At 38.8% G+C, this 25,919-nt stretch overlaps 2 long non-coding RNA genes across 2 annotated transcripts; one reads left to right on the forward strand and one right to left on the reverse strand.

The window, feature by feature from the left end:
- Positions 1-20,252: 20,252 nt before the first annotated feature.
- LOC146725358 (uncharacterized) lies at positions 20,253-24,454 on the reverse strand. Its single transcript, XR_014928816.1, has 2 exons — positions 24,093-24,454; positions 20,253-20,497 (listed from the first exon to the last, which is right to left on the reverse strand). It is a non-coding gene; the product is annotated as an uncharacterized LOC146725358 (long non-coding RNA).
- Positions 20,711-22,784, forward strand: LOC146725359 (uncharacterized). The gene is made up of 2 exons (XR_014928817.1): positions 20,711-21,678; positions 22,166-22,784. It is a non-coding gene; the product is annotated as an uncharacterized LOC146725359 (long non-coding RNA).
- Positions 24,455-25,919: the final 1,465 nt, after the last annotated feature.

Below are 25,919 nucleotides of genomic sequence, written 5' to 3' on the forward strand. Positions count from 1 at the left end.
GATAAGTACGTACATAACTGACCAATCTTGGACTTTATTTCAATGTGTTGGTCAGGGTTCTGACCCTGTGTATTTTTCGGTGGGTACCGTTTAATTTCATTACCCTGGCTACGTGTTAAAATGGTTATGAATTCATTTTGGATAAGTACGTACATAACCGACCAATCTTGGACTTTATTTCAATGTGTTGGTCAGGGTTCTGACCCTGTGTATTTTTCGGTGGGTACCGTTTAATTTCATTGCCCTGGCTACGCGTTAAAATGGTTATGAATTCATTTTGGATAAGTACGTACATAACCGACCAATCTTGGACTTTATTTCAATGTGTTGGTCAGGGTTCTGACCCTGTGTATTTTTCGGTGGGTACCGTTTAATTTCACCACCCTGGCTACGTGTTAAAATGGGTATGAATTCATTTTGGATAAGTACGTACATAACCGACCAATCTTGGACTTTATTTCAATGTGTTGGTCAGGGTTCTGACCCTGTGTATTTTTCGGTGGGTACCGTTTAATTTCATTACCCTGGCTACGTGTTAAAATGGTTATGAATTCATTTTGGATAAGTACGTACATAACCGACCAATCTTGGACTTTATTTCAATGTGTTGGTCAGGGTTCTGACCCTGTGTATTTTTCGGTGGGTACCGTTTAATTTCATTGCCCTGGCTACGCGTTAAAATGGTTATGAATTCATTTTGGATAAGTACGTACATAACCGACCAATCTTGGACTTTATTTCAATGTGTTGGTCAGGGTTCTGACCCTGTGTATTTTTCGGTGGGTACCGTTTAATTTCACCACCCTGGCTACGTGTTAAAATGGGTATGAATTCATTTTGGATAAGTACGTACATAACCGACCAATCTTGGACTTTATTTTGCATGCAGGTAAGGTACACCTACAGACATAACTGTGGACATTCAGTTCTTTTTATTTAGATCATGGCAATTTTTTGGTCAGAGCGCCCTCTAGTATTGTAGAGAATCATGTTCATTTGGAATGCTCTGATTGGATGGAAGTTCAAGCCTAGCAAGGTGTGATAGAATTGGCCTGTTATGTTCAGATTCAAATAAGCATGAACCACTAATTTGACAGGGAAGTGATACTTATAATGCAGCAAGCTGTTCTAATTGCTGTTGTGGTAGAGTTTTTCTATTTTCCTGTCAAATGCATTTATTGGTCCACTGAAAAATGAAAATAATGTTCCCTGTAACTTAGACTCGTATTGATCAAGGCATTTTAAAAATCATGGGTGTTAACTCCCCTCAAGTTATGACCCGTTGTCCCCTACAGAATAATGGTTGCATCTAATATTAAAATAAAGATGGCGGAGTATAGCGTTGATTCATCTCGTTCTACTCTGGATTACTTGGAGTCAATAAAGATCCTAGAAAGTTAGTATTTATATGCCTGTGTGTTTTTTTTTTGTTTGTTTTTTCACTGTCTTTGACTTTCCCAGTATGTTTGTTGCTGTTGACAACAATTCAGTCCTCTGCCAGGCTTCAGTCAATGTTTTTCTTCACTACCTACCCAACTCCTCGTCGGGCACTATGTAGCTGGTGTGGTATATTTATCACAGACAGTAGGGCAATTGTCACATTTAGTGCTCCAAGAAAATATTCTCTGTCCATGTGTATTTATATAAATAGATGCAGTTTCTTTGGCTTGAATAACATTCACTGGCTTCGTACATACAGGTATACTGGTTTACCTGTTTCTAGTTGAAATATAGCCAATCTTATTAACCAAGACAGTTGGACATTTGCCACATGTCACAACACTCATTTCCAAGTGCCATAGCTTGAAACAAGTAGTCAAATCTGATATTGGCTGGAGCTTTAGTTTATATGGACATGGTAAATGGCAAACTAGATGGTCAGAAAGTAATAAAAATAATCACAGCTTTACTCCACCCACCCCACTATGAAGTAAAAGGCTGTTTATAAGGCCATGTATGATGGTTTCATTTTTCTTATGGAAAACAATTTTAATTAAAAACTTCTATGCTCCTGTACCCAACCGTGGGGGTTCATCACACTAAACAACAGGTGTCACTATTACTAAGATAAATGTACTTTTTTTTCATTAAAATTACTGAATGCTTATACTTATGTACTAAGACGTTAGTTAACATTTAATATCAGGCAATGCATTGGTTCACTACCCTGGCTACGTGTTAAAATGGTTATGAATTCATTTTGGATAAGTACGTACATAACCGACCAATCTTGGACTTTATTTCAATGTGTTGGTCAGGGTTCTGACCCTGTGTATTTTTCGGTGGGTACCGTTTAATTTCATTACCCTGGCTACGTGTTAAAATGGTTATGAATTCATTTTGGATAAGTACGTACATAACCGACCAATCTTGGACTTTATTTCAATGTGTTGGTCAGGGTTCTGACCCTGTGTATTTTTCGGTGGGTACCGTTTAATTTCATTGCCCTGGCTACGCGTTAAAATGGTTATGAATTCATTTTGGATAAGTACGTACATAACCGACCAATCTTGGACTTTATTTCAATGTGTTGGTCAGGGTTCTGACCCTGTGTATTTTTCGGTGGGTACCGTTTAATTTCACCACCCTGGCTACGTGTTAAAATGGGTATGAATTCATTTTGGATAAGTACGTACATAACCGACCAATCTTGGACTTTATTTTGCATGCAGGTAAGGTACACCTACAGACATAACTGTGGACATTCAGTTCTTTTTATTTAGATCATGGCAATTTTTTGGTCAGAGCGCCCTCTAGTATTGTAGAGAATCATGTTCATTTGGAATGCTCTGATTGGATGGAAGTTCAAGCCTAGCAAGGTGTGATAGAATTGGCCTGTTATGTTCAGATTCAAATAAGCATGAACCACTAATTTGACAGGGAAGTGATACTTATAATGCAGCAAGCTGTTCTAATTGCTGTTGTGGTAGAGTTTTTCTATTTTCCTGTCAAATGCATTTATTGGTCCACTGAAAAATGAAAATAATGTTCCCTGTAACTTAGACTCGTATTGATCAAGGCATTTTAAAAATCATGGGTGTTAACTCCCCTCAAGTTATGACCCGTTGTCCCCTACAGAATAATGGTTGCATCTAATATTAAAATAAAGATGGCGGAGTATAGCGTTGATTCATCTCGTTCTACTCTGGATTACTTGGAGTCAATAAAGATCCTAGAAAGTTAGTATTTATATGCCTGTGTGTTTTTTTTTTGTTTGTTTTTTCACTGTCTTTGACTTTCCCAGTATGTTTGTTGCTGTTGACAACAATTCAGTCCTCTGCCAGGCTTCAGTCAATGTTTTTCTTCACTACCTACCCAACTCCTCGTCGGGCACTATGTAGCTGGTGTGGTATATTTATCACAGACAGTAGGGCAATTGTCACATTTAGTGCTCCAAGAAAATATTCTCTGTCCATGTGTATTTATATAAATAGATGCAGTTTCTTTGGCTTGAATAACATTCACTGGCTTCGTACATACAGGTATACTGGTTTACCTGTTTCTAGTTGAAATATAGCCAATCTTATTAACCAAGACAGTTGGACATTTGCCACATGTCACAACACTCATTTCCAAGTGCCATAGCTTGAAACAAGTAGTCAAATCTGATATTGGCTGGAGCTTTAGTTTATATGGACATGGTAAATGGCAAACTAGATGGTCAGAAAGTAATAAAAATAATCACAGCTTTACTCCACCCACCCCACTATGAAGTAAAAGGCTGTTTATAAGGCCATGTATGATGGTTTCATTTTTCTTATGGAAAACAATTTTAATTAAAAACTTCTATGCTCCTGTACCCAACCGTGGGGGTTCATCACACTAAACAACAGGTGTCACTATTACTAAGATAAATGTACTTTTTTTTCATTAAAATTACTGAATGCTTATACTTATGTACTAAGACGTTAGTTAACATTTAATATCAGGCAATGCATTGGTTCACTACCCTGGCTACGTGTTAAAATGGTTATGAATTCATTTTGGATAAGTACGTACATAACCGACCAATCTTGGACTTTATTTCAATGTGTTGGTCAGGGTTCTGACCCTGTGTATTTTTCGGTGGGTACCGTTTAATTTCATTACCCTGGCTACGTGTTAAAATGGTTATGAATTCATTTTGGATAAGTACGTACATAACCGACCAATCTTGGACTTTATTTCAATGTGTTGGTCAGGGTTCTGACCCTGTGTATTTTTCGGTGGGTACCGTTTAATTTCATTGCCCTGGCTACGCGTTAAAATGGTTATGAATTCATTTTGGATAAGTACGTACATAACCGACCAATCTTGGACTTTATTTCAATGTGTTGGTCAGGGTTCTGACCCTGTGTATTTTTCGGTGGGTACCGTTTAATTTCACCACCCTGGCTACGTGTTAAAATGGGTATGAATTCATTTTGGATAAGTACGTACATAACCGACCAATCTTGGACTTTATTTTGCATGCAGGTAAGGTACACCTACAGACATAACTGTGGACATTCAGTTCTTTTTATTTAGATCATGGCAATTTTTTGGTCAGAGCGCCCTCTAGTATTGTAGAGAATCATGTTCATTTGGAATGCTCTGATTGGATGGAAGTTCAAGCCTAGCAAGGTGTGATAGAATTGGCCTGTTATGTTCAGATTCAAATAAGCATGAACCACTAATTTGACAGGGAAGTGATACTTATAATGCAGCAAGCTGTTCTAATTGCTGTTGTGGTAGAGTTTTTCTATTTTCCTGTCAAATGCATTTATTGGTCCACTGAAAAATGAAAATAATGTTCCCTGTAACTTAGACTCGTATTGATCAAGGCATTTTAAAAATCATGGGTGTTAACTCCCCTCAAGTTATGACCCGTTGTCCCCTACAGAATAATGGTTGCATCTAATATTAAAATAAAGATGGCGGAGTATAGCGTTGATTCATCTCGTTCTACTCTGGATTACTTGGAGTCAATAAAGATCCTAGAAAGTTAGTATTTATATGCCTGTGTGTTTTTTTTTTGTTTGTTTTTTCACTGTCTTTGACTTTCCCAGTATGTTTGTTGCTGTTGACAACAATTCAGTCCTCTGCCAGGCTTCAGTCAATGTTTTTCTTCACTACCTACCCAACTCCTCGTCGGGCACTATGTAGCTGGTGTGGTATATTTATCACAGACAGTAGGGCAATTGTCACATTTAGTGCTCCAAGAAAATATTCTCTGTCCATGTGTATTTATATAAATAGATGCAGTTTCTTTGGCTTGAATAACATTCACTGGCTTCGTACATACAGGTATACTGGTTTACCTGTTTCTAGTTGAAATATAGCCAATCTTATTAACCAAGACAGTTGGACATTTGCCACATGTCACAACACTCATTTCCAAGTGCCATAGCTTGAAACAAGTAGTCAAATCTGATATTGGCTGGAGCTTTAGTTTATATGGACATGGTAAATGGCAAACTAGATGGTCAGAAAGTAATAAAAATAATCACAGCTTTACTCCACCCACCCCACTATGAAGTAAAAGGCTGTTTATAAGGCCATGTATGATGGTTTCATTTTTCTTATGGAAAACAATTTTAATTAAAAACTTCTATGCTCCTGTACCCAACCGTGGGGGTTCATCACACTAAACAACAGGTGTCACTATTACTAAGATAAATGTACTTTTTTTTCATTAAAATTACTGAATGCTTATACTTATGTACTAAGACGTTAGTTAACATTTAATATCAGGCAATGCATTGGTTCACTACCCTGGCTACGTGTTAAAATGGTTATGAATTCATTTTGGATAAGTACGTACATAACCGACCAATCTTGGACTTTATTTCAATGTGTTGGTCAGGGTTCTGACCCTGTGTATTTTTCGGTGGGTACCGTTTAATTTCATTACCCTGGCTACGTGTTAAAATGGTTATGAATTCATTTTGGATAAGTACGTACATAACCGACCAATCTTGGACTTTATTTCAATGTGTTGGTCAGGGTTCTGACCCTGTGTATTTTTCGGTGGGTACCGTTTAATTTCATTGCCCTGGCTACGCGTTAAAATGGTTATGAATTCATTTTGGATAAGTACGTACATAACCGACCAATCTTGGACTTTATTTCAATGTGTTGGTCAGGGTTCTGACCCTGTGTATTTTTCGGTGGGTACCGTTTAATTTCACCACCCTGGCTACGTGTTAAAATGGGTATGAATTCATTTTGGATAAGTACGTACATAACCGACCAATCTTGGACTTTATTTCAATGTGTTGGTCAGGGTTCTGACCCTGTGTATTTTTCGGTGGGTACCGTTTAATTTCATTACCCTGGCTATGTGTTAAAATGGTTATGAATTCATTTTGGATAAGTACGTACATAACCGACCAATCTTGGACTTTATTTCAATGTGTTGGTCAGGGTTCTGACCCTGTGTATTTTTCGGTGGGTACCGTTTAATTTCATTGCCCTGGCTACGCGTTAAAATGGTTATGAATTCATTTTGGATAAGTACGTACATAACCGACCAATCTTGGACTTTATTTCAATGTGTTGGTCAGGGTTCTGACCCTGTGTATTTTTCGGTGGGTACCGTTTAATTTCACCACCCTGGCTACGTGTTAAAATGGGTATGAATTCATTTTGGATAAGTACGTACATAACCGACCAATCTTGGACTTTATTTTGCATGCAGGTAAGGTACACCTACAGACATAACTGTGGACATTCAGTTCTTTTTATTTAGATCATGGCAATTTTTTGGTCAGAGCGCCCTCTAGTATTGTAGAGAATCATGTTCATTTGGAATGCTCTGATTGGATGGAAGTTCAAGCCTAGCAAGGTGTGATAGAATTGGCCTGTTATGTTCAGATTCAAATAAGCATGAACCACTAATTTGACAGGGAAGTGATACTTATAATGCAGCAAGCTGTTCTAATTGCTGTTGTGGTAGAGTTTTTCTATTTTCCTGTCAAATGCATTTATTGGTCCACTGAAAAATGAAAATAATGTTCCCTGTAACTTAGACTCGTATTGATCAAGGCATTTTAAAAATCATGGGTGTTAACTCCCCTCAAGTTATGACCCGTTGTCCCCTACAGAATAATGGTTGCATCTAATATTAAAATAAAGATGGCGGAGTATAGCGTTGATTCATCTCGTTCTACTCTGGATTACTTGGAGTCAATAAAGATCCTAGAAAGTTAGTATTTATATGCCTGTGTGTTTTTTTTTTGTTTGTTTTTTCACTGTCTTTGACTTTCCCAGTATGTTTGTTGCTGTTGACAACAATTCAGTCCTCTGCCAGGCTTCAGTCAATGTTTTTCTTCACTACCTACCCAACTCCTCGTCGGGCACTATGTAGCTGGTGTGGTATATTTATCACAGACAGTAGGGCAATTGTCACATTTAGTGCTCCAAGAAAATATTCTCTGTCCATGTGTATTTATATAAATAGATGCAGTTTCTTTGGCTTGAATAACATTCACTGGCTTCGTACATACAGGTATACTGGTTTACCTGTTTCTAGTTGAAATATAGCCAATCTTATTAACCAAGACAGTTGGACATTTGCCACATGTCACAACACTCATTTCCAAGTGCCATAGCTTGAAACAAGTAGTCAAATCTGATATTGGCTGGAGCTTTAGTTTATATGGACATGGTAAATGGCAAACTAGATGGTCAGAAAGTAATAAAAATAATCACAGCTTTACTCCACCCACCCCACTATGAAGTAAAAGGCTGTTTATAAGGCCATGTATGATGGTTTCATTTTTCTTATGGAAAACAATTTTAATTAAAAACTTCTATGCTCCTGTACCCAACCGTGGGGGTTCATCACACTAAACAACAGGTGTCACTATTACTAAGATAAATGTACTTTTTTTTCATTAAAATTACTGAATGCTTATACTTATGTACTAAGACGTTAGTTAACATTTAATATCAGGCAATGCATTGGTTCACTACCCTGGCTACGTGTTAAAATGGTTATGAATTCATTTTGGATAAGTACGTACATAACCGACCAATCTTGGACTTTATTTCAATGTGTTGGTCAGGGTTCTGACCCTGTGTATTTTTCGGTGGGTACCGTTTAATTTCATTACCCTGGCTACGTGTTAAAATGGTTATGAATTCATTTTGGATAAGTACGTACATAACCGACCAATCTTGGACTTTATTTCAATGTGTTGGTCAGGGTTCTGACCCTGTGTATTTTTCGGTGGGTACCGTTTAATTTCATTGCCCTGGCTACGCGTTAAAATGGTTATGAATTCATTTTGGATAAGTACGTACATAACCGACCAATCTTGGACTTTATTTCAATGTGTTGGTCAGGGTTCTGACCCTGTGTATTTTTCGGTGGGTACCGTTTAATTTCACCACCCTGGCTACGTGTTAAAATGGGTATGAATTCATTTTGGATAAGTACGTACATAACCGACCAATCTTGGACTTTATTTTGCATGCAGGTAAGGTACACCTACAGACATAACTGTGGACATTCAGTTCTTTTTATTTAGATCATGGCAATTTTTTGGTCAGAGCGCCCTCTAGTATTGTAGAGAATCATGTTCATTTGGAATGCTCTGATTGGATGGAAGTTCAAGCCTAGCAAGGTGTGATAGAATTGGCCTGTTATGTTCAGATTCAAATAAGCATGAACCACTAATTTGACAGGGAAGTGATACTTATAATGCAGCAAGCTGTTCTAATTGCTGTTGTGGTAGAGTTTTTCTATTTTCCTGTCAAATGCATTTATTGGTCCACTGAAAAATGAAAATAATGTTCCCTGTAACTTAGACTCGTATTGATCAAGGCATTTTAAAAATCATGGGTGTTAACTCCCCTCAAGTTATGACCCGTTGTCCCCTACAGAATAATGGTTGCATCTAATATTAAAATAAAGATGGCGGAGTATAGCGTTGATTCATCTCGTTCTACTCTGGATTACTTGGAGTCAATAAAGATCCTAGAAAGTTAGTATTTATATGCCTGTGTGTTTTTTTTTTGTTTGTTTTTTCACTGTCTTTGACTTTCCCAGTATGTTTGTTGCTGTTGACAACAATTCAGTCCTCTGCCAGGCTTCAGTCAATGTTTTTCTTCACTACCTACCCAACTCCTCGTCGGGCACTATGTAGCTGGTGTGGTATATTTATCACAGACAGTAGGGCAATTGTCACATTTAGTGCTCCAAGAAAATATTCTCTGTCCATGTGTATTTATATAAATAGATGCAGTTTCTTTGGCTTGAATAACATTCACTGGCTTCGTACATACAGGTATACTGGTTTACCTGTTTCTAGTTGAAATATAGCCAATCTTATTAACCAAGACAGTTGGACATTTGCCACATGTCACAACACTCATTTCCAAGTGCCATAGCTTGAAACAAGTAGTCAAATCTGATATTGGCTGGAGCTTTAGTTTATATGGACATGGTAAATGGCAAACTAGATGGTCAGAAAGTAATAAAAATAATCACAGCTTTACTCCACCCACCCCACTATGAAGTAAAAGGCTGTTTATAAGGCCATGTATGATGGTTTCATTTTTCTTATGGAAAACAATTTTAATTAAAAACTTCTATGCTCCTGTACCCAACCGTGGGGGTTCATCACACTAAACAACAGGTGTCACTATTACTAAGATAAATGTACTTTTTTTTCATTAAAATTACTGAATGCTTATACTTATGTACTAAGACGTTAGTTAACATTTAATATCAGGCAATGCATTGGTTCACTACCCTGGCTACGTGTTAAAATGGTTATGAATTCATTTTGGATAAGTACGTACATAACCGACCAATCTTGGACTTTATTTCAATGTGTTGGTCAGGGTTCTGACCCTGTGTATTTTTCGGTGGGTACCGTTTAATTTCATTGCCCTGGCTACGCGTTAAAATGGTTATGAATTCATTTTGGATAAGTACGTACATAACCGACCAATCTTGGACTTTATTTCAATGTGTTGGTCAGGGTTCTGACCCTGTGTATTTTTCGGTGGGTACCGTTTAATTTCACCACCCTGGCTACGTGTTAAAATGGGTATGAATTCATTTTGGATAAGTACGTACATAACCGACCAATCTTGGACTTTATTTTGCATGCAGGTAAGGTACACCTACAGACATAACTGTGGACATTCAGTTCTTTTTATTTAGATCTTGGCAATTTTTTGGTCAGAGCGCCCTCTAGTATTGTAGAGAATCATGTTCATTTGGAATGCTCTGATTGGATGGAAGTTCAAGCCTAGCAAGGTGTGATATAATTGGCCTGTTATGTTCAGATTCAAATAAGCATGAACCACTAATTTGACAGGGAAGTGATACTTATAATGCAGCAAGCTGTTCTAATTGCTGTTGTGGTAGAGTTTTTCTATTTTCCTGTCAAATGCATTTATTGGTCCACTGAAAAATGAAAATAATGTTCCCTGTAACTTAGACTCGTATTGATCAAGGCATTTTAAAAATCATGGGTGTTAACTCCCCTCAAGTTATGACCCGTTGTCCCCTACAGAATAATGGTTGCATCTAATATTAAAATAAAGATGGCGGAGTATAGCGTTGATTCATCTCGTTCTACTCTGGATTACTTGGAGTCAATAAAGATCCTAGAAAGTTAGTATTTATATGCCTGTGTGTTTTTTTTTTGTTTGTTTTTTCACTGTCTTTGACTTTCCCAGTATGTTTGTTGCTGTTGACAACAATTCAGTCCTCTGCCAGGCTTCAGTCAATGTTTTTCTTCACTACCTACCCAACTCCTCGTCGGGCACTATGTAGCTGGTGTGGTATATTTATCACAGACAGTAGGGCAATTGTCACATTTAGTGCTCCAAGAAAATATTCTCTGTCCATGTGTATTTATATAAATAGATGCAGTTTCTTTGGCTTGAATAACATTCACTGGCTTCGTACATACAGGTATACTGGTTTACCTGTTTCTAGTTGAAATATAGCCAATCTTATTAACCAAGACAGTTGGACATTTGCCACATGTCACAACACTCATTTCCAAGTGCCATAGCTTGAAACAAGTAGTCAAATCTGATATTGGCTGGAGCTTTAGTTTATATGGACATGGTAAATGGCAAACTAGATGGTCAGAAAGTAATAAAAATAATCACAGCTTTACTCCACCCACCCCACTATGAAGTAAAAGGCTGTTTATAAGGCCATGTATGATGGTTTCATTTTTCTTATGGAAAACAATTTTAATTAAAAACTTCTATGCTCCTGTACCCAACCGTGGGGGTTCATCACACTAAACAACAGGTGTCACTATTACTAAGATAAATGTACTTTTTTTTCATTAAAATTACTGAATGCTTATACTTATGTACTAAGACGTTAGTTAACATTTAATATCAGGCAATGCATTGGTTCACTACCCTGGCTACGTGTTAAAATGGTTATGAATTCATTTTGGATAAGTACGTACATAACCGACCAATCTTGGACTTTATTTCAATGTGTTGGTCAGGGTTCTGACCCTGTGTATTTTTCGGTGGGTACCGTTTAATTTCATTACCCTGGCTACGTGTTAAAATGGTTATGAATTCATTTTGGATAAGTACGTACATAACCGACCAATCTTGGACTTTATTTCAATGTGTTGGTCAGGGTTCTGACCCTGTGTATTTTTCGGTGGGTACCGTTTAATTTCATTGCCCTGGCTACGCGTTAAAATGGTTATGAATTCATTTTGGATAAGTACGTACATAACCGACCAATCTTGGACTTTATTTCAATGTGTTGGTCAGGGTTCTGACCCTGTGTATTTTTCGGTGGGTACCGTTTAATTTCACCACCCTGGCTACGTGTTAAAATGGGTATGAATTCATTTTGGATAAGTACGTACATAACCGACCAATCTTGGACTTTATTTCAATATGTTGGTCAGGGTTCTGACCCTGTGTATTTTTCGGTGGGTACCGTTTAATTTCACCACCCTGGCTACGTGTTAAAATGGTATGAATTCATTTTGGATAAGTACGTACATAACCGACCAATCTTGGACTTTATTTCAATGTGTTGGTCAGGGTTCTGACCCTGTGTATTTTTCGGTGGGTACCGTTTAATTTCATTACCCTGGCTACGTGTTAAAATGGTTATGAATTCATTTTGGATAAGTACGTACATAACCGACCAATCTTGGACTTTATTTCAATGTGTTGGTCAGGGTTCTGACCCTGTGTATTTTTCGGTGGGTACCGTTTAATTTCATTGCCCTGGCTACGCGTTAAAATGGTTATGAATTCATTTTGGATAAGTACGTACATAACCGACCAATCTTGGACTTTAATTCAATGTGTTGGTCAGGGTTCTGACCCTGTGTATTTTTCGGTGGGTACCGTTTAATTTCATTGCCCTGGCTACGCGTTAAAATGGTTATGAATTCATTTTGGATAAGTACGTACATAACCGACCAATCTTGGACTTTATTTCAATGTGTTGGTCAGGGTTCTGACCCTGTGTATTTTTCGGTGGGTACCGTTTAATTTCACCACCCTGGCTACGTGTTAAAATGGGTATGAATTCATTTTGGATAAGTACGTACATAACCGACCAATCTTGGACTTTATTTCAATGTGTTGGTCAGGGTTCTGACCCTGTGTATTTTTCGGTGGGTACCGTTTAATTTCATTACCCTGGCTATGTGTTAAAATGGTTATGAATTCATTTTGGATAAGTACGTACATAACCGACCAATCTTGGACTTTATTTCAATATGTTGGTCAGGGTTCTGACCCTGTGTATTTTTCGGTGGGTACCGTTTAATTTCATTACCCTGGCTACGCGTTAAAATGGTTATGAATTCATTTTGGATAAGTACGTACATAACCGACCAATCTTGGACTTTATTTTGCATGCAGGTAAGGTACACCTACAGACATAACTGTGGACATAAATGCTTATACTTATGTACTAAGACGTTAGTTAACATTTAATATCAGGCAATGCATTGGTTCACTACCCTGGCTACGTGTTAAAATGGTTATGAATTCATTTTGGATAAGTACGTACATAACCGACCAATCTTGGACTTTATTTCAATGTGTTGGTCAGGGTTCTGACCCTGTGTATTTTTCGGTGGGTACCGTTTAATTTCATTACCCTGGCTACGTGTTAAAATGGTTATGAATTCATTTTGGATAAGTACGTACATAACCGACCAATCTTGGACTTTATTTCAATGTGTTGGTCAGGGTTCTGACCCTGTGTATTTTTCGGTGGGTACCGTTTAATTTCATTGCCCTGGCTACGCGTTAAAATGGTTATGAATTCATTTTGGATAAGTACGTACATAACCGACCAATCTTGGACTTTATTTCAATGTGTTGGTCAGGGTTCTGACCCTGTGTATTTTTCGGTGGGTACCGTTTAATTTCACCACCCTGGCTACGTGTTAAAATGGGTATGAATTCATTTTGGATAAGTACGTACATAACCGACCAATCTTGGACTTTATTTCAATATGTTGGTCAGGGTTCTGACCCTGTGTATTTTTCGGTGGGTACCGTTTAATTTCACCACCCTGGCTACGTGTTAAAATGGGTATGAATTCATTTTGGATAAGTACGTACATAACCGACCAATCTTGGACTTTATTTCAATGTGTTGGTCAGGGTTCTGACCCTGTGTATTTTTCGGTGGGTACCGTTTAATTTCATTACCCTGGCTACGTGTTAAAATGGTTATGAATTCATTTTGGATAAGTACGTACATAACCGACCAATCTTGGACTTTATTTCAATGTGTTGGTCAGGGTTCTGACCCTGTGTATTTTTCGGTGGGTACCGTTTAATTTCATTGCCCTGGCTACGCGTTAAAATGGTTATGAATTCATTTTGGATAAGTACGTACATAACCGACCAATCTTGGACTTTATTTCAATGTGTTGGTCAGGGTTCTGACCCTGTGTATTTTTCGGTGGGTACCGTTTAATTTCACCACCCTGGCTACGTGTTAAAATGGGTATGAATTCATTTTGGATAAGTACGTACATAACCGACCAATCTTGGACTTTATTTCAATATGTTGGTCAGGGTTCTGACCCTGTGTATTTTTCGGTGGGTACCGTTTAATTTCATTACCCTGGCTACGCGTTAAAATGGTTATGAATTCATTTTGGATAAGTACGTACATAACCGACCAATCTTGGACTTTAATTCAATGTGTTGGTCAGGGTTCTGACCCTGTGTATTTTTCGGTGGGTACCGTTTAATTTCATTGCCCTGGCTACGCGTTAAAATGGTTATGAATTCATTTTGGATAAGTACGTACATAACCGACCAATCTTGGACTTTATTTCAATGTGTTGGTCAGGGTTCTGACCCTGTGTATTTTTCGGTGGGTACCGTTTAATTTCATTGCCCTGGCTACGCGTTAAAATGGTTATGAATTCATTTTGGATAAGTACGTACATAACCGACCAATCTTGGACTTTATTTCAATGTGTTGGTCAGGGTTCTGACCCTGTGTATTTTTCGGTGGGTACCGTTTAATTTCACCACCCTGGCTACGTGTTAAAATGGGTATGAATTCATTTTGGATAAGTACGTACATAACCGACCAATCTTGGACTTTATTTCAATGTGTTGGTCAGGGTTCTGACCCTGTGTATTTTTCGGTGGGTACCGTTTAATTTCATTACCCTGGCTACGTGTTAAAATGGTTATGAATTCATTTTGGATAAGTACGTACATAACCGACCAATCTTGGACTTTATTTCAATGTGTTGGTCAGGGTTCTGACCCTGTGTATTTTTCGGTGGGTACCGTTTAATTTCATTGCCCTGGCTACGCGTTAAAATGGTTATGAATTCATTTTGGATAAGTACGTACATAACCGACCAATCTTGGACTTTATTTCAATGTGTTGGTCAGGGTTCTGACCCTGTGTATTTTTCGGTGGGTACCGTTTAATTTCACCACCCTGGCTACGTGTTAAAATGGGTATGAATTCATTTTGGATAAGTACGTACATAACCGACCAATCTTGGACTTTATTTCAATGTGTTGGTCAGGGTTCTGACCCTGTGTATTTTTCGGTGGGTACCGTTTAATTTCATTGCCCTGGCTACGCGTTAAAATGGTTATGAATTCATTTTGGATAAGTACGTACATAACCGACCAATCTTGGACTTTATTTCAATGTGTTGGTCAGGGTTCTGACCCTGTGTATTTTTCGGTGGGTACCGTTTAATTTCACCACCCTGGCTACGTGTTAAAATGGGTATGAATTCATTTTGGATAAGTACGTACATAACCGACCAATCTTGGACTTTATTTCAATATGTTGGTCAGGGTTCTGACCCTGTGTATTTTTCGGTGGGTACCGTTTAATTTCATTACCCTGGCTACGCGTTAAAATGGTTATGAATTCATTTTGGATAAGTACGTACATAACCGACCAATCTTGGACTTTAATTCAATGTGTTGGTCAGGGTTCTGACCCTGTGTATTTTTCGGTGGGTACCGTTTAATTTCATTGCCCTGGCTACGCGTTAAAATGGTTATGAATTCATTTTGGATAAGTACGTACATAACCGACCAATCTTGGACTTTATTTCAATGTGTTGGTCAGGGTTCTGACCCTGTGTATTTTTCGGTGGGTACCGTTTAATTTCACCACCCTGGCTACGTGTTAAAATGGGTATGAATTCATTTTGGATAAGTACGTACATAACCGACCAATCTTGGACTTTATTTCAATGTGTTGGTCAGGGTTCTGACCCTGTGTATTTTTCGGTGGGTACCGTTTAATTTCATTACCCTGGCTATGTGTTAAAATGGTTATGAATTCATTTTGGATAAGTACGTACATAACCGACCAATCTTGGACTTTATTTCAATGTGTTGGTCAGGGTTCTGACCCTGTGTATTTTTCGGTGGGTACCGTTTAATTTCATTGCCCTGGCTACGCGTTAAAATGGTTATGAATTCATTTTGGATAAGTACGTACATAACCGACCAATCTTGGACTTTATTTCAATGTGTTGGTCAGGGTTCTGACCCTGTGTATTTTTCGGTGGGTACCGTTTAATTTCACCACCCTGGCTACGTGTTAAAATGGGTATGAATTCATTTTGGATAAGTACGTACATAACCGACCAATCTTGGACTTTATTTCAATATGTTGGTCAGGGTTCTGACCCTGTGTATTTTTCGGTGGGTACCGTTTAATTTCACCACCCTGGCTACGTGTTAAAATGGGTATGAATTCATTTTGGATAAGTACGTACATAACCGATCAATCTTGGACTTTATTTCAATGTGTTGGTCAGGGTTCTGACCCTGTGTATTTTTCGGTGGGTACCGTTTAATTTCACCACCCTGGCTACGTGTTAAAATGGGTATGAATTCATTTTGGATAAGTACGTACATAACCGACCAATCTTGGACTTTATTTCAATGTGTTGGTCAGGGTTCTGACCCTGTGTATTTTTCGGTGGGTACCGTTTAATTTCATTGCCCTGGCTACGCGTTAAAATGGTTATGAATTCATTTTGGATAAGTACGTACATAACCGACCAATCTTGGACTTTATTTCAATGTGTTGGTCAGGGTTCTGACCCTGTGTATTTTTCGGTGGGTACCGTTTAATTTCACCACCCTGGCTACGTGTTAAAATGGGTATGAATTCATTTTGGATAAGTACGTACATAACCGACCAATCTTGGACTTTATTTCAATATGTTGGTCAGGGTTCTGACCCTGTGTATTTTTCGGTGGGTACCGTTTAATTTCACCACCCTGGCTACGTGTTAAAATGGGTATGAATTCATTTTGGATAAGTACGTACATAACCGACCAATCTTGGACTTTATTTCAATGTGTTGGTCAGGGTTCTGACCCTGTGTATTTTTCGGTGGGTACCGTTTAATTTCACCACCATGGCTACGTGTTAAAATGGGTATGAATTCATTTTGGATAAGTACGTACATAACCGACCAATCTTGGACTTTATTTCAATGTGTTGGTCAGGGTTCTGACCCTGTGTATTTTTCGGTGGGTACCGTTTAATTTCATTGCCCTGGCTACGCGTTAAAATGGTTATGAATTCATTTTGGATAAGTACGTACATAACCGACCAATCTTGGACTTTAATTCAATGTGTTGGTCAGGGTTCTGACCCTGTGTATTTTTCGGTGGGTACCATTTAATTTCATTGCCCTGGCTACGCGTTAAAATGGTTATGAATTCATTTTGGATAAGTACGTACATAACCGACCAATCTTGGACTTTATTTCAATGTGTTGGTCAGGGTTCTGACCCTGTGTATTTTTCGGTGGGTACCGTTTAATTTCACCACCCTGGCTACGTGTTAAAATGGGTATGAATTCATTTTGGATAAGTACGTACATAACCGACCAATCTTGGACTTTATTTCAATGTGTTGGTCAGGGTTCTGACCCTGTGTATTTTTCGGTGGGTACCGTTTAATTTCATTACCCTGGCTATGTGTTAAAATGGTTATGAATTCATTTTGGATAAGTACGTACATAACCGACAAATCTTGGACTTTATTTCAATGTGTTGGTCAGGGTTCTGACCCTGTGTATTTTTCGGTGGGTACCGTTTAATTTCATTGCCCTGGCTACGCGTTAAAATGGTTATGAATTCATTTTGGATAAGTACGTACATAACCGACCAATCTTGGACTTTATTTCAATGTGTTGGTCAGGGTTCTGACCCTGTGTATTTTTCGGTGGGTACCGTTTAATTTCACCACCCTGGCTACGTGTTAAAATGGGTATGAATTCATTTTGGATAAGTACGTACATAACCGACCAATCTTGGACTTTATTTCAATGTGTTGGTCAGGGTTCTGACCCTGTGTATTTTTCGGTGGGTACCGTTTAATTTCACCACCCTGGCTACGTGTTAAAATGGGTATGAATTCATTTTGGATAAGTACGTACATAACCGACCAATCTTGGACTTTAATTCAATGTGTTGGTCAGGGTTCTGACCCTGTGTATTTTTCGGTGGGTACCGTTTAATTTCACTACCCTGGCTACGCGTTAAAATGGTTATGAATTCATTTTGGATAAGTACGTACATAACCGACCAATCGTGGACTTTATTTCAATGTGTTGGTCAGGGTTCTGACCCTGTGTATTTTTCGGTGGGTACCGTTTAATTTCATTACCCTGGCTACGTGTTAAAATGGGTCTGAAGTCACTCTGGATAAGTACGTACATAACCGACCAATCTTGGACTTTAATTCAATGTGTTGGTCAGGGTTCTGACCCTGTGTATTTTTCGGTGGGTACCGTTTAATTTCATTACCCTGGCTATGTGTTAAAATGGTTATGAATTCATTTTGGATAAGTACGTACATAACCGACCAATCTTGGACTTTAATTCAATGTGTTGGTCAGGGTTCTGACCCTGTGTATTTTTCGGTGGGTACCGTTTAATTTCATTGCCCTGGCTACGCGTTAAAATGGTTATGAATTCATTTTGGATAAGTACGTACATAACCGACCAATCTTGGACTTTATTTCAATGTGTTGGTCAGGGTTCTGACCCTGTGTATTTTTCGGTGGGTACCGTTTAATTTCACCACCCTGGCTACGTGTTAAAATGGGTATGAATTCATTTTGGATAAGTACGTACATAACCGACCAATCTTGGACTTTATTTCAATGTGTTGGTCAGGGTTCTGACCCTGTGTATTTTTCGGTGGGTACCGTTTAATTTCATTGCCCTGGCTACGCGTTAAAATGGTTATGAATTCATTTTGGATAAGTACGTACATAACCGACCAATCTTGGACTTTATTTCAATGTGTTGGTCAGGGTTCTGACCCTGTGTATTTTTCGGTGGGTACCGTTTAATTTCACCACCCTGGCTACGTGTTAAAATGGGTATGAATTCATTTTGGATAAGTACGTACATAACCGACCAATCTTGGACTTTATTTCAATATGTTGGTCAGGGTTCTGACCCTGTGTATTTTTCGGTGGGTACCGTTTAATTTCATTACCCTGGCTACGTGTTAAAATGGGTCTGAATTCATGGGGGCCTTGTAATTTGGAAATCCCCAACTGTCTCAATCTTATTTGATCTTTGCATGACTTACCTTCCAAATTCCTACTTTAATTGTGTTTGCAACAATGTTATATTTTCATTGACTTTTGTTTTATATTTAAAATTCATATCTGACTAAAGCTAAATGAATCTAATTGTACTTGATATATTGTTTTTCTTTTGCAAAACGCAGGAACGCAAGAACCCTGGAATGTACTTTAGGGTGTCCATTTTTATAGTGCCAGTATCCAATATGATGTATTATTACTCTATAATTAATCAGGACACAAACCAGGACGTCATTGGCTGATGAATAAAATACAAGAATTGCGTCAACAGTGGATCATATACACTTACAAGGACATGTGCTTAGAAATTGTATGCTCTGTGCATGACTATGTTTATTATCAGTTGAAATGTAAAGCTGTGTTTAAATTCTATCTTGGGAAGTGTTTTTTCAATAATTTGAAAATGTTTATTGAAACTAAAATGAATCAACATTGTTAATTAAAAAAATAGTTTTGTTTGAAACTTGTCAATTGATTGTTAATAGATTAGTAAATATACCTGACAATGGATACCAACATACCACTGGTGATATGTACATTGCTTTTGCCCAATTGGCACCTTTTTGTGTTAAATTATTCAATTAACAGCTTGAATAATATGTTCTACAGTAGTACTATGCACCATTCATTTTTAGTTTGTTAAAATAATGAAACAAATAATTTGTGTTTATTAATTAACTAATATTTTCCCACATTTGAATGTAATTATTTCTCTGGAACCCCTGTCATATGAATTACTGTAGTAATGACCTGCAAGTTAAAAAAAGAGATGAAGGTGTTTTAAATACATTGATCTGTGTCAAAATAATAAGGTATTTACTAGTAGTTCATTACTGGGATGGGGAATAGTTGTAAATTTAAAAGAAAATTAGTTTCATTACGTTTACATAAACCTTATTTTGCATATACCATAAATTTCATTTATTTAGCGATTTTGAAAATGTTCAGCAATTAGTCTGTCATGTGGCACTTGCGTGTGAAACTTCATATACTCAATTGTGTATTTCCTGACTTTTGAATGCTGTAAAACTATTTAATTTAACTGACATTTAATTTTAATGTTTTGATGTTTTTAGCATGTTCACTGTGTTTTAATTTCTTGTCAAGGAAATATTGAATTTTATTGTTATTTTACATGTTCACAACACAACACAACACAACACAACTCGAACATAGATCATAAATTACTTTAATTTGGAAAAGTTTGTGAATTTGCAAAAAATGGTGCTTTCTCATCACCATAATTATATAACAATTCTGCCCCTTCTGGTATGTAATATTTGGAAATCATAACCACACACGGCCTGTCATTAATCTTCAGTTGTTTTGTGACAATGTTGGAATGCTTTTTGGAATGGTTCAGGAAAAAGGTAATTCCACTTGTTTCCCACATCTTCTTTTCACTGTGTGGATTTATTCTGAAAATATATGGCCATGATGATATTAACATGAGTGAGTGAGTGAGTGAGTGAGTGAGTGAGTGAGTGAATGAAGGTGAGGGTGGGTGAGTGAGTGAAGATGAGGGCAAGTGAGTGAAGATGAGGGCGAGTGAGGGTAAGTGAATGAAGGTGAGGGTGGGTGTGAGTGAGTGTGAGTGAATGAAGGTGATGGTGGGTGAATGAGTGAGGGAGTGAAGATGAGGGCGAGTGAGAAAAGGTGAGGGTGAGTGAGTGACGGTGTGTGGATGAGGGTGAGTGATTGAAGGTGAGGGTGGGTGAGTGAGTGAAGATGAGGGCAGTGAGTGAAGATGAGGGCGAGTGAATGAAGGTGAGGGTGGGTGAGGGTGAGTGAGTGTGAGTGAATGAAGGTGAGGGTGGGTGAGTGAGTGAGGGAGTGAAGATGAGGGCGAGTGAGAAAAGGTGAGGGTGAGTGAGTGAAGGTGTGTGGATGAGGGTGAGTGATTGAAGGTGAGGGTGAGTGATTGAAGGTGAGAGTGAGTTAGAGAAGACGAGTGAGTGAAGATGAGGGTGGGTGATTGAAGGAGAGAGTGAGTTAGAGAAGGCGAGTGAGTGAAGGGTGAGTGAGAGTGATTGAGTGAAGGTGAACGAGTGAGTGAAGGTGTGTGAGTGAAGGAGAGGGTGAGTGAAGGTGAGCGAGTGAGTGAAGGTGTGTGAGTGAAGGTGGGAGTGGGTGAGTGAGTGAAGGTGAGGCTGATGGAAGTGAAGCTGAGGGTGAGTGTGTGAGTGAAGGTAAGGGTGAGGGTGGGTGGGTGAGTGAGTGAGTGAAAGTGTGTGACTGAAGGTGAGTGAGTGAGTGAATGAGGGTGAGTGAAGATGAGACTGAGGGTGAGTGAGTAAGTAAAGCTGAGGGTGAGTGAGTGGGAGTAAAGATGAGTGAGTGAAGGTGAGTGAGTGGCTGAAGATGGGAGTGAGTTAGAGAAGGTGAGTGAGTGAAGACGAGGGTGAGTGAATGGAGGTGTGGATGAGAGTGAGTGAAGATAAGGGGGAGTGAAGGTAAGGGGGAGTGAATGAAGGTGAGTGAGTGAGTGAGCGAAGGTGAGCGAGTGAGTGAGTGAAGGTGAGAGTGAGTTAGAGAAGGCGAGTGAGTGAAGGTAAGGGTGAGTGAGAGTGAGTGAGTGAAGGTGAGTGAGTGAGTGAAGGTGTGTGAGTGAAGGTGTGTGAGTGAAGGTGAGCGAGTGAGTGAAGGTGTGTGAGTGAAGGTGGGAGTGGGTGAGTGAGTGAAGGTGAGGCTGATGGAAGTGAAGCTGAGGGTGAGTGTGTGAGTGAAGGTGAGGGTGGGTGGGTGGGTGTGTGAGTGAGTGAGTGAAAGTGTGTGACTGAAGGTGAGTGAATGAATGAGGGTGAGTGAGTGAGTGAATGAGGGTGAGTGAGTAAGTAAAGCTGAGGGTGAGTGAGTGGGAGTAAAGATGAGTGAGTGAAGGTGAGTGAGTGGGTGAAGATGGGAGTGAGTTAGAGAAGGTGAGTGAGTGAAGACGAGGGTGAGTGAATGGAGCTGTTGATGAGAGTGAGTGAAGATAAGGGTGAGTGAAGGTAAGGGTGAGTGAATGAAGGTGAGTGAGTGAGTGAGCGAAGGTGAGCGAGTGAGTGAGTGAGTGAGTGAGTGAAGGTGAGAGTGAGTTAGAGAAGGCGAGTGAGTGAAGATGAGGGCGAGTGAGTAAATGAAGATGAGGGTGAGTGAGTGAGGGAGTGAAGATGAGGGCGAGTGAGAAAAGGTGAGGGTGAGTGAGTGAAGGTGTGTGGATGAGGGCGAGTGATTGAAGGTGAGAGTGAGTTAGAGAAGACGAGTGAGTGAAGATGAGGGTGGGTGATTGAAGGAGAGAGTGAGTTAGAGAAGGCGAGTGAGTGAAGGTAAGGGTGGGTGAGTGAGTGAGTGAGTGAGTGAAGGTGAGCGAGTGAGTGAAGGTGTGTGAGTGAAGGTGGGAGTGGGTGAGTGAGTGAAGGTGAGGCTGATGGAAGTGAAGCTGAGGGTGAGTGTGTGAGTGAAGGTGAGGGTGGGTGGGTGAGTGAGTGAGTGAAAGTGTGTGACTGAAGGTGAGTGAGTGAATGAGGGTGAGTGAGTGAGTGAATGAGGGTGAGTGAAGATGAGACTGAGGGTGAGTGAGTAAGTAAAGCTGAGGGTGAGTGAGTGGGAGTAAAGATGAGTGAATGAAGGTGAGTGGGTGAAGATGGGAGTGAGTTAGAGAAGGTGAGTGAGTGAAGACGAGGGTGAGTGAATGGAGGTGTGGATGAGAGTGAGTGAAGATAAGGGGAGTGAAGGTAAGGGTGAGTGAATGAAGGTGAGTGAGTGAGCGAAGGTGAGCGAGTGAGTGAGTGAAGGTGAGAGTGAGTTTGAGAAGGCGAGTGAGTGAAGATGAGGGCGAGTGAGTAAATGAAGATGAGGGTGAGTGGGTGAAGGAGTGAGTGAGTGAAGGTAAGGGTAAGTTAGTGAAGGTAAGGGTGAGTGAGTGAAGATGGGAGTGAGTGAGTGAGTGGGTGAGGTGAGTGAGTGAAGGTGAGGCTGAGGATGGGTGAATGAAGGTGAGCATGAAGGTGAGTGGGTGAGAGTGAGTGAATGAAGGTGAGTGAGTGAAGATGTGTGAATGAGTGAGTGAGTGAATGAAGATGAGTGAAGGTGAGAAAGTGAGTGAAGGTGAGGCTGAGGGAGTAAAGCTGAGTGGGTGAGGGTGAGTGAGTGAAGATGTGTGAGTGAGTGAGTGAAAGGGTTAATTGATGCGTCATTTGAGTATGACAGTGAATGGATGGGTGGGTGGTTGGTTGGATGGATGTGTTTATATATACAACAGTGAATCAATCTGTTGGTGAGCGAATGGGTGCTTGAGTTGGCAAGTGTGTAATGAGTAAGTTGATATAATGTACATATGACTGAGTGAATTAACTAGATTTAGTGTTGATTAAGTGAGCGAATGAAGCTATCTTTGGGTTGACAAATCAGTGAGCTAGTGGTAAGGTGGGACAGTTAAGTTATAGCGTGTGCGAGTTAAAATGGGTTAATGAAATGTGGGCAAGTCAGAGAGAAATCAATGTTTCACTCAGCAAGTCATTTGGTTGGTGAGTTAATAATATATGTCTGATTGTTACTGAATTATTTCGTTGTTAAGTGGGTGAGTAGAAAGGAATTTATTAAACAATGAGTCACTCATTTAGTCAATCAGTTGAGAGTAACGAGTGAATTGCGGTTGACCTAATGAAAGGGTGGCTTGATAATGTAAGAGTTGTGGGTGAATTAGATTTAGTTGTGAGTGAGTTTGTTGGAGGATGATCAAATGGGTGGGTGAGTGAGTTTGTGTGCGAGTTTGTGTGTGTCAGTGGGTGGAGTGTTTGAGTTCAATGAATTGGGGTGGGAGAGGGTAAGCGAGTGCGTGAGAATGGGTGAATTGCCATTGTGCGTGTGTGTGTGTGTGTGAGTGAGCTAGATGATAAGAGCGAGTGTGTGACAGCAAGTGCATAATTCATTTCATTAGTTTTACATTAAATTGTATGAAAGTAGTGTTACATATAACTACTAACACTAAGAAAATATTATGGCAAATATTGTGGCTGATTATATACTCACACCATGCCCGAATATTCCAGGTGATACATGCCACAACGTTCACCTGTTACCGCATACTGTCGTTCTAGTTGTTCAGCCTCTGCTCTGTCAATTATTTCTCCGTCGTACACCCCAATTATCTCATTTGCTTTTATATCTTGTTTTGCAAAGGCGCACTTTCCCGCTTCTCTAAAATCTCTGTTAACGACTTCAACCTTAATTTCAATGTAAACAAATATTGTTTTTTGTTTTGATTTCACTAGACTATTCTGGGGGTCTTTTAGTAAAAATCAAATTCAAAAATCGGCCCTCGAAATATATTTTCGATATAAAAACACTCTTTTATTACATGTACACTATACTAGTTACAAATAATTGTTAAATTAAACTATCATTGCCGTATATTACACAATATATAAAGCTAGCAAAGATATCATTCTTTTTGATTTCTGAGAATGTCGAAAAGGGACCCTGTTATGAAGCATAATTTCTTGAACACTTGGGTGCCTCGCTTTTCCGTGAGTTTTACCAGTGATCCCCTGGGAAGATCATGTACCAAATCTTATCGTCATAATACATTAAACAACAAAATATCTATTCTATATACTGAACTGTTAGAGTTACGAGCATCGAGTTACGAAAACATTGAGTTACAAATATTACCACGCCCATATTTTATAAATCACGCCCCTTTTTGCGAAACCACACCCAAATTGTAACTATGGCCAATCAACAGTTAACAAAACTTCGCGTTATGGGCAACATACTTAATAGTTGAACGTTAAAAAAAATCATGCTGCCTGTAACTCGATGTTTGGTTAACTGTTACTTAAAGTTCAAGTTACTAAATGTGAACCTTCAACAACTAAAAATGTATTTTACCTGTAACTCGGAATTCTGTTGACTAGTTAATCGAGTTACAGTTTGGACGAGGTCTCACAAAAGTGGGTGTGGTTTCCAAAATGTAACTTTTTTTGTAATTCGATGTTCGTACTTCGATGTCCGTAACTCGAACAACTTAGCAGCTCTCTATATTCTAACACAAATAATGTATTCTTATTATTAACTCGTTGTCAGTTTTCCATGAGATAACACTCATGTATAATAGCATTTGATTCGTAAAACATGTTTAATTTACTCATTTATTTCCTATTTCGAATTCGAGATAGAAACTCCTATAATAAACAGAGTATTTTGTTATGAAAGTGTAACTCATTTTAATGAAAACATGGGTGAAAAGAAATGCTAAATAATTTCGGGACAAACTCGTTCAGGAATATACAGAGCAAGGAAGGATTCGTCAATTATGCTATGCAAACATATTTTGAAATTGCAAATGATTATGCATTGATTAAAATGAGCTACATGTGACATAGTAATTATATTTCAGTATAGCAACATGCATCCCATAACAATATATATAATCTCATTATAGTGAGATGTTAAATCATTATACTATGGATGTACAAAATATTAAACCATTACAAATACTAAGACTTTTATTCTAGATTGAGATATTCCCTCATTATCAGGAGAGAACTCGTCAAATTTAAATATAAAGGTGTGAACTTTCCACAGATGTGGATCTCCACGTTTAATATATTTTGCTTAATAACTCTGCTTATTTTTTTGTAATTACGTTCCGCATTGTACCTGTATATATTCATCCCATTTTTTTCGTTTCAAAAAGTGTTCTGTTTTTTCTTTAATAGACATCGAGGATTGTTCCCTTCTTAGCCGATGTTGCCGCATATTCAACCCGCGATAACCTCGCTTACCACCCGAGGTGACTGGCGATATGCCATTATGGACAAGTGTAACCTTGATTTGCTGTAAAATACCACATGT

This window comes from Saccoglossus kowalevskii, unplaced genomic scaffold (assembly GCF_978046115.1).
Source record: "Saccoglossus kowalevskii unplaced genomic scaffold, keSacKowa6.1 SCAFFOLD_280, whole genome shotgun sequence".
NCBI lineage: Eukaryota > Metazoa > Hemichordata > Enteropneusta > Harrimaniidae > Saccoglossus > Saccoglossus kowalevskii.